The 7,660-nt window shown below is 33.5% G+C and overlaps 1 pseudogene; it reads left to right on the forward strand.

Moving 5' to 3' along the window:
- Window positions 1-866: 866 nt before the first annotated feature.
- LOC134257586 (uncharacterized) lies at window positions 867-6,542 on the forward strand (annotated as a pseudogene).
- Window positions 6,543-7,660: the final 1,118 nt, after the last annotated feature.

Raw genomic sequence — 7,660 nt, forward strand, 5'->3', positions numbered from 1 at the left:
GAGATAATAAGAAAAGACAAAAATAGGGTGGGTTATTAAAAAATCTTTTTCTCAAGAACCACTGGTCCAGAAAAGCTGAAACTTATGTGGAAGCATCCTGGGATAGTGTAGATTCTAAATTGTTCAAATCATGACCCCTGGGGGTAGGGCGGGGCCACAATGGAGAATCAAAGTTTTGCATAGAAATATATAGGAAAAATCTTTGAAAATCTTCTTCTTAAGAACCACTGGTCCAGAAAAGCTGAAACTTATGTGGAAGCATCCTGGGGTAGTGTAGATTCTAAATTGTTCAAATCATGACCCCCGGGGGTAGGGCGTGGCCACAATAGGAAATCCAAATTTTACATAGAAATATATAGGAAAAATCTTTGAAAATCTTCTTCTTAAGAACCACTGGTCCAGAAAAGCTGAAACTTATGTGGAAGCATCCTGCGGTAGTTTAGATTCTAAATTCATGACCCCCGGGGGTAGGGCGGGGCCACAATAGGGAATCAAAGTTTTACATAGAAATATATAGGAAAAATCTTTGAAAATCTTCTTAAGAACCACAGAAAAGCTGAAACTTATGTGCACATGGAAGCATCCTTGGGTAGTGTAGATTTCAAAATGTCTAAATTATGATCAGTGGGGTAGGGTGGGGATGCATTATGTATTAAAGGGGGAAATCTGGTAAAGAACAGAATGGTCAAAGCTTCTCAGGTGAGCGATGTGGCCCATGGGCCTCTTGTTTATCTTTATGCGGGAAAGGAAGGTCAGTGGTTCTGATCCACCCTCTACTCAAGTATTTATTTATATAACTATAATATTAGAGAAAAGAATTATATAAAATTAAAAAATGTGTACATATGATTGTTTTTTTTTCAAAGGCCCATGTCAGAAGACAGCAATGCTAACTCAATAGACCCAAGGACATATTTCTATATGAGAGGTTTCTTAAAAACGCCAGGGATGCAGGTGACACCATTGCTCTTGTGTCTACCTGGGTAAGATTTACAGTTATTTATTGTCTATTTAGTGTCTGGAAACAGACTTTTGTATTCAATTTATTTTAAAAATCTGAAATATTTATTTTACATGTATTATCCCTGTCCTTTCACTTTTAGGTTCAGAATAATGATGAAGCTAGGAAAGGATTTTACAAAGGCAATGTCATGCCATTTAATGTCAATAACGTTGATATTACTGTGGCAGCTAATGCTATTTATGGTTTAACAAATGGCATTTTATCAGGCATTCTACCAAAGTCTGTAATGGAAGATCCTAAAATTCAGGTTAGGGTTTTTTTTAACATGTACAGTCCAACCTCATTTTCTCTAAACTCAAATAGATAACGAATATAAGGTTTCTTGATATTGAATTTTTAAATGTTTATTGAAGTAAAAGATGTTGGAATTTTTAAATCACTAAGACATATACAAATCTTAAAAAATCAGTGATCTTGTGTTCACTGGTGGGCATAGGTCCCTTGACTAATGTTATTCAATTTTTAAGGCTGACTGCAGAGCCATTTTAAAAGAAATAACAAAAGGGTAACTACCGTATATACTCGCCTATAAGTTGGTATTTTGGGAGTTAAATTTTAGTCCAAAACTCAATGTCTTACTTTATAGGCGAGTCATAAAGATATTGGTATTTTTCTGTAAAGTGAAACGTTGCTTTCCGTATATATTTCAGACAATTGCTGAAGAACAAAGCCGATATATGTATAATAGTATATGCATTCAAAGATTATACATGTAGTACAAGCATTCACTTATTATAATGGTTTTATTTGTGCATCAATCATTTGTTTAATGATTTAAAACTAAATATCGGCGTTATTTCGAAAAATATTAATAAAAACAGCTAAAAACATCAGTGCATTGATTTTAAAATGTCAAATGATTCTGGCAAAAAGTTATACCGACTTATAAGCGGGTCAATGGCAAATCCCTCCAAATTAACCTAAAAAAATACAACCGACTTATAGGCGGACCGACTTATAGGCAATAGACCTTGTTTTCTGAACAAAATATCATATCTTTATTCTTTAAACTAATTGTAAATTTTGTTTTCTTTGTGCAGCAAATATACCTGAACACATCGGCATTAATTGCATATGAGATCAATACAAACCTCTCCAACAGAAGGGACTTGGCTTTGACCTACTACCCTTCAGAGTATGAGTTCTACTGGTTTGTGTCAAGGACATTTAGTAAACTACGGAACATTCCCAACATCAAAGCCTACATCCTGTAAGTTATTAGCTATTGATACCAATATAGATAGTAACAAGACCCCCCCCCCCTTAATCATTTCAAGTTTGTTTCTGCTGCTTGGTAGCCATGTAGGGTGTCCGCTCTAAATATAACACCTGTTAATTCAGGGGGATATTTGACTCTATTGTTTAAAAAAATCCCATTTCCTACCCTTTATATTTTGGGAATGTTACAGGAAACAAACATATTTTTATGCCTTATTATACTCTTAGTTAAGCTAGGTGTTGCACATATTAACAAAACTTTTCTTAGTTAAAGCAAATTCTCTAAAATTGATAAATAGTAATCACTTGCACATACCTTTTATTAATTTTTTTTAATGAAATACATTTATGAAATCACCAAGAGCTGTTGTAAGGTTTAGGAAGGAAACACTGTCATTTAATCAAAGAGTGATAATCCATACAAATGAAAATTACCAATAGTAGCATAGTATTACAGTGACCAAAAAGTTTATAGACAGTAAACCCTGGAATATATATCGAGATTGGTAAGTAATTTCTGTAATTTAAAGATACCATGGTTATACATGTACATTGTAACAGTATGTAGATTGCATTTCATATATTTCCATTTATAAATCAGTATGTTATGTTTATTTCTGAACAATATGTTTTACCTACTATAGAATGGCAAGATTACAACTTAAGTATATAACGAATGAGATTACCTCCAGTTCTTACATTCCATGTATCAACTTCCCCTGTTTGTGTAGCAATATTCGTCTATTACCTTCTTATCATTTTTATGACTCCTGCCTGATTCAGCATATTGATGTAACATAATTAGTTTTTAAAAAAAGAGAGGCTACTCATATATAAGTTGGTGTCACTAGGCTTTTAATAATCTTGTTTGATACACAAGAGTAATGCTCTACGTTTGAATGATTTCTAAAACGAGGCAAGTTATTCAAAAATAACTTGATGAAACAAGTTTGAAAACTTATTGTTTTTGAAGTCTATGGTCGATCCCGTACGAAAGTTCGAGGCGGAATAGGCACGGCTTGGGCACGGCTAAGGCACGGAATCTGGACGGGTTTTTAAACAATGGCACGGGTTCTGCATGTCCAAGACACGGACACGGCTTTTGAGTCTGAAAGTGAGGAATCCTCCCTCACAGAAACCAGTGTGGAGGCACGGAATCCGTGTCCCTGGGAGACGGTTTTTAACTTGGGCGGGTTTTGCTTCAAACTATTTATTTATATCTCACGGCTTTTTACTGAGCATGCTCAATCATAACTTCCTTTATTTGAATATTGAATTGGAGGGATTCATGGTCATGAGCTAAGAATGTGTTTTTTTTACTCTAGTTAAAGGATATTAAATTTATAGATGTCAGTTGGAATTGTATTTAAGTCAGTCTTGGAGGATTTCCTCACTTTTAAACTAAATGCAGTAAGTCTAAGATAGAATAAATACTAGTTCATATTCAATTTTCATGATCTTTCTGTAGTTGCAATGTTGATATTGAACAAATGAAACACTGCATCTCGGTTTATTTGAATGACTCTAGTTGTACTCTCATTAATTAATCCCCAAATTTTTTATGTGATCACTCTGCTACAAAAAGGTTTATTTAAATTAAATTCTTTCTCAGATTGTCCAAACTAAGATAAAATTACAAATTATCAATCAAATTCTTAATTAAAAACTAACATGGATTGTAACTGATAAAGCAATCCTAATCTTTAACAGAAAGTAAATCAGGACACATTCACATAAGATTTTCAACTTTTAAAATTCTAAAGCTATAAGCATAATGATAATTGTAAAGTGTTGTGAAGTTTGGTTTCAGTCACCATTTTGGCATCCACAGTTACATCAGGAGATTCTCAACAGGCCCTGACCTAGATCTAGACAAAAGCACAGATCCCTATACTCCATATATGGTATGTCACACGGCTTTTTTTGACACGGGTTTCCAAAAATCCGTGTCTCCATATATGGAAAAGGACACGGGTTTCAGACACGGGTTTACAGAATCCGTGAGTCCATATATGGAAACAAGCACGGCTTTCTGACACGGATTTTGTAAAACCGTGTGATCTAATTTAAATAATTCGGCCAATAATCTTGTGCCGTGTGCGTGCCTCGACCACTTTTAGGCACGGCTTTCCATACATACTTGACATAGGAGCAGGAATTTTATAAGCACGGGTTTCTGGAACGGAATCCGTGCCTAAGCCATGTCTGTGCCGCCGGACTGTTTCGTACGGGTTACAACAATCCTGTCAGATAAAAATAACTTTAACCAGGTTCTTGTTATTTCTTTTCAATGTCAGGGAGCCAGGCTGTGTAGAAAAACGTTTAAAGGTGCATGGACGCAGATTTGAAGTTAATATTTTTCTGTGGAATACGCAGATGTATTCTTTTTAATAGCATTTCACACAAAAATATATTAAAAATTTTATTTCATCTTAAAGTTATTGAAACTTCAAATTCTTGGTTGGGTGTGATTGACACATCCTTGCACTCTCACAAATTTCACGGAAAATATTCAAACTATAATCCAGAACAATAATTATATTCTGGTCGGAATGTTAGAAAGCAAAACCCCTTCCGCAGTTTTGGTGACTCCACGCTGCATATGTACAGAGTTAGTAACTTGATCACACCCGTGAAACGTACACAGTTTCTGTAAACAGAACAAAAGCTCTGTTATTGTTGATGTTTTTAATTCACCGGGTGCGTTCAATTGTTAAAATCTGCTCACCACAACTGCACGGACTTAACAATGTATACTGTTCGTAACTTTCGAACATTTCTACTTGAGTTTTCTGGATTACAGTTTTAATATGTTTCATTTATCACAACAATATTGCCACTTTTCCTAAGTATAAAGAATAAAATCAAACCGTCTTTAAAAAAATTAAATTTTTAATACATTGTAACTTTTAGGATGAAATAAAATTTTTAATACATTTTTGTGTGAAATGCTATTAAAATATATAGTGGTAATATTACACATAAAATATTAACTTCAAATCTGTGTCCATGCACCTTTAAAAGATACCAATCTTTCCAATTTTTGTTTCAATTAATTTTCAAAAGAATAAAAGGAATCCCTTGATACAGCACTTCATGTAATTATAATACATGTAGTCATGTACCATGTTTACTATCTGTTGTAAGTTTAAAGTTTTGTGTCATAAGTAATATTATTAAATCTCGAAAATGGAAATGTATTGAACTTATCCACACAGCATTATATTTTGTAGAATATGCACGAGTGTTTTAGTACAACTATTTATGCTTGAATTTCTTAATTTTAAAGTTTAATGGATTTGGGTAGATACATTTTAGACTTTGGTTTTTTTTTCACGAAAATATGATAAAATGTAAATAACTTTCCTATGTTAATTCAGCAAAGACCATTCAAGCTTAAACTCCATTGAAACAATTCAAAGGGGGGTGGGGTAGAGCAAACATGTATGCCCCTCTAAAAGCATCTAAGGTGGGATTAGGTGCCCTGGGGTAGTAAGCATCCACTGATGATCGCTTACATGAGTCATGTGCTCTTTGTGATGATTCGACAATGGGAAAAGTTCACAGACAACTCAGCGTGTAAACAATTTTATAGATCTTCTCGATCTTCTTGCAGATCATGAAGCGAGTTCAGGAGATACTGAGAGAAGCCCTGTGTGGTAAAATGACCACCTCTATTTTGATGTCCTACAAAACTGACAGTGATGGGTCAGTGTTTTATGACGACTTTCTCGGCGATGGGGATAGATCACTTTTCATCAATAAAACAATTGTAAGTAAAAGTAAAATGTTATTTGCAGATTGTTTTGACATAATGTATCTTACTGAGGAATCATTGTGCAAATGTCATTATATTTTATTGTACAGAAAAGAGGTGAGGATCGAATATTTACAACATCTATGGCAATCAACGCATTATTAACAACATGGACTTCCTACGATATTGCAAGAAAGAGGCTGACATGGGTAAAAGGTACTATGATTTCTTCTTTAGTCTGTCATTAGTTAGGTTTTCAAGTCTCTAAAAAAGACAAAAAAGTTTACTTACCTCTCGATTTTTAGGCAGAAGAAAAGTATGGACATTTTTGTACAAATCAAAGTATTTCTGATTCATTTCAATATAAAAAGAAACAACAAAGATGCACAGTTTAACATAGTTTAATTAATATTTAAATTTTCAGGTGTGCCAACCAAAGTAGTTGATGTGGTAAAGAGAGCTGTACAATGGATGTGTAGAAATGTCCTGTCCAGAAAGTATCGGCCTTGGAATGCGTTCTTCTCGGGTTCAGTGAAAAGTTTTGTAAGTGTTATTATTTTTTTTCCCCAATTCATTTTATTTTTTTTGAAAATATTTTTTTTAATTTTAGCAGTGGAGTTGTCAATTTTTACAAAAAAGGAAACAACAAAAACAAAAGAAAGGAAATGCAAAACAAAACAAAATCATACGAAAACAAAACAAAAAAATTCTAAAGCTAAATGTAACTAGTGCTAATTGTAACAGATGGTTGCAAGATGTTCCCCAAACGCTCCCCAAATCCCTTTTTGTGCCTTATTCCTGTAAAACATTTTTTAAAATATGACCAGTATCGATTTAATCAAAGATTATAAAAGGTACAATGATATCAACTATATGTCATTTAACGCATTGTACGCGCACGCACGTGCATGAACATGCAAGCTGATCATAGCATGTTGTCTAAACAATTAACATATCTATATATCGTGAGAATAAATAAAAAAATTCCTTACAATATATTCTAATGTTTTTTTTTTAAATAATGGGCATTTTGCGTATTTCGTGCACGCGTCTGCATGAATGAATGCTCGTGCATTCAATTTTGATAGTACCATTATGTAGGAATCCATTATACCTATTCATATTCTAAATCTTATCCCGTTTGGTTGAAAACTAAGAAAGGTATAGATATTTAAATTTTCAGCCAATCAGATTGCAGCACACATGCATGCGCATGCTTTTCATGATAATTCTTATATACCATGTTGTAGATCTTTATAATGTATAATCATGTTCAAAATTTCAAAGAATTTGTCGAAAAACAAGAAAGATATTGAGACTTTAGTTTCAGCCAATCAGAGCGAAGCGCACGTGCATGCATGTGAGATCTTGCTATTTTGACCATGTCATCTAGTCTATGCTTCTAATATATCCTTATATTATAAGTTTCAAAACATTTCATAAAAAATTTAAATAGTTATATCTATATCGATTTTATTGGACATTTCTGATGTTGCACGTGCACGCTCTTGCAAGCACATGTGCATGCACATTCTTTTATGATAATTCTTCTATATCAGGCTGTAGATCTCCCTAATGTATGACTATATTCAAAATGTCAAAAGATTTTATCAAAAAACAAGAAAGATATTGATATTTTAGTTTCAGCCAATCAGAGCGAA

This window comes from Saccostrea cucullata, unplaced genomic scaffold (genome assembly GCF_032062105.1).
Source record: "Saccostrea cucullata isolate Sc308-1 unplaced genomic scaffold, CSIRO_AGI_Scuc_v1 ctg15979, whole genome shotgun sequence".
Lineage (NCBI taxonomy): Eukaryota > Metazoa > Mollusca > Bivalvia > Ostreida > Ostreidae > Saccostrea > Saccostrea cuccullata.